This window comes from Acartia tonsa, chromosome 12, assembly GCF_053477335.1.
Source record: "Acartia tonsa isolate MP-2025a chromosome 12, ASM5347733v1, whole genome shotgun sequence".
Classification (NCBI taxonomy): domain Eukaryota; kingdom Metazoa; phylum Arthropoda; class Copepoda; order Calanoida; family Acartiidae; genus Acartia; species Acartia tonsa.
This window is the reverse complement of record NC_137271.1, coordinates 14,637,572-14,640,084: the sequence shown is the minus strand read 5'-3', so window position 1 is coordinate 14,640,084 and position 2,513 is coordinate 14,637,572. Positions and strand designations below refer to the sequence as shown.

Sequence of the window (2,513 nt, the reverse complement as noted above, 5' to 3'; positions counted from 1 at the left end):
ACGACAAAAAATTTAATTTTTGAATCCTTAAAAACTTTAAAAATTTGGAAAATCGGACCATATACACTGAAGATATGAAAAAAGTGTTAAATATATTTATAAATAGCCTAAAACCTGCCAAAAAGGCAGTCTGGCCGTCATGGTTATTTCCTTTAAAGACGGGAAATTTAATTTTGATATCTATAACTGAAAAAATTTTGAAAATTGGACTATAAACACTGAAGATATGGAGAAAAATGTTAAAAATATAAAAAATAGCCTAAAACCTGCTGAAAAGGCAGTCTGGCCGTCATGGTTGTCATCTTTAATAGACGGGAAATTTAATTTTGATATCTATAACTGAAAAAATTTTGAAAATCGGACCATACACTGAAGATATGGAGAAAAATGTGAAAAATATAAAAATAGCCTAAAACCTGCTAAAAAGGCAGTCTGGCCTTCATGATTGTTTCTTTAAACGACAGGAAATTTAATTTTGATATCTGTAACTGAAAAAATTTTGAAAATCGGACCATAAACACTGAAGATATGGAGAAAAATGTGAAAAATATAAAAATAGCCTAAAACCTGCTAAAAATTGGTCCGACCGCAAATGATGTTTTATAGTTAATTGTGCTCCTTAATAATGGGAATGTTGTCAAAAAATTTCAGCATTCTATCTTTTATAGGAGCTGAGTAAATCCCATTTCCCCCATAGCGTTACGGACTGACTGACTGACGGACTGACTGACGGACAAAGTGAATTATAAAGTAGCTTCGCTACTAAAAATATATAAAACAAGAATGACTGGATTCATTACATAAATTTCTCGGAGCTTATAAATAAAATTATTACAATAAACATGATTTACCTTTGGGGGTATATTATAGAGCCTGGGGTGGTAAATTGAACTCAAACTCTCACTGCGCTCGATTTATGACTAAAATGAAATCACTTTTGCATTTTGATTTTTTGGGAAAAAATAAAATTTTTTTTTTTTTTTTTTATAAAGATAATTACCAGAAAAGGTATTAAAGGCTGCTAGGCCAACAATATTAAGGATAAAATCAGAATAACAGCACAATCTAAAATTTAAATAATTTTTTACTTTGTTATAAAGCTTATTAATATAATATTTCAAAAACATATTGACTTTTGGTTTCTTTTTACCTTGTTAACAACACAAAGTTCTTAGTGTTCCAACAATCTATCACAGCAACAGTAGGTACAATTTTCTAAATATAACACTTTATTGCTGGGGGCTTATTTTTCTTCACTATTTTTTAACAATTTCTTTTTTAATAAATGTCTGCTTTAAAAAGTATACCTATTAATTATTAGGGCTTTGATCACGTTGAGCAGCTTAACAGTTTATACAATCATTCTAAAAAAATAAATATTTTTTTTACATGTGAAGGATTGAATTTAAAATTAAGTTTAAATGGATTTTTGTAACAAAATCTTACTTTGCTTTGAATTCTCCTTGTTTAGCCAGCTGTTTAGAAACGAGGTGGCTCGGAGCTTAAAAAGTCTTGATGTTTTGTTAAATCTTTCTGAAATGGATTTAATCTTTTTTTATAAAAAATTTAAAAAATTTTTTTTTCAAAATTAAAATAATTTTACATGAGTGATGGTTGGCTTCTTGATATTACAGTACATTTAACCAGGGGGAATGAACGTTTTCTTTCTTGTTGAATTCTAAAATAGGGAACATGAATGCTTGTGGCGAAGCCAGCACACTGTCATAAAACATCATTTAATTTAGTCATCTATCTACTATAGCAGTATATCCTATTTTACCTCACTCCGCTACTAAAAATGGTTGCTATTTAAAATTACTTGACAAAAAAATGGTTGTCTACACCCCTCTTGGCTAGTATCATTATAAGAGTAGAGTTTTATGTTGATGTAGCTTTCAAAAAATAATTCATCAAAGACAAAATTTCGACTTATAGATAGACACACAACTCATATTTTTCTGATTTTATTCATGAATTAAATAGATCATCAGAGATGGGTTTTTGAATCAAGAATGAGTATACAACTATTTATTTAATTATTTCACTTTTGTTGGTACGGCTTTTATAGAAGAAAAATAAATAATCTTAAATCCATTTTTGCTGTATATTAATTAATGCATCTTTTTAGAGCTTTATTAGACATTATACAAATGGCTGAAATAATAATTTTAAAATTTTGAATTCCTAAGTTGTAAACTCTGTTTAAACCCTACGAGACAATTTCATAATAATGATTGATTGAACGAACACGACCGGTCTGAAAAATGTCGAAAAAACGCGACATTCTTGATTCAAAAACCCATCTCAGTTCCAGTTAAGATGTCAGAAATAATCATTACAAAAAGTAGGGCCATCTTTAAAAAAAGCTCTTATTCGACAATAATGAAATTAAAAAATACTTCCCTTTTCTATTTCAGTTGTAATGTTTTTTAGGAAAAGAATTAAAAGTGTAGATACAGCAACAAAATGGCGACTCTATATACTACTCCAAGATCTAGCACAGGTCTAAATCA

The 2,513-nt window shown here is 28.7% G+C and overlaps 1 long non-coding RNA gene across 1 annotated transcript; it reads right to left on the bottom strand.

Annotated features, from left to right (window-relative positions):
- Positions 1-791: 791 nt before the first annotated feature.
- On the bottom strand, positions 792-1,553 carry LOC145333005 (uncharacterized). The gene is made up of 4 exons (XR_013884404.1): positions 1,447-1,553; positions 1,308-1,364; positions 1,151-1,215; positions 792-1,065 (listed from the first exon to the last, which is right to left on the bottom strand). It is a non-coding gene; the product is annotated as an uncharacterized LOC145333005 (long non-coding RNA).
- Positions 1,554-2,513: the final 960 nt, after the last annotated feature.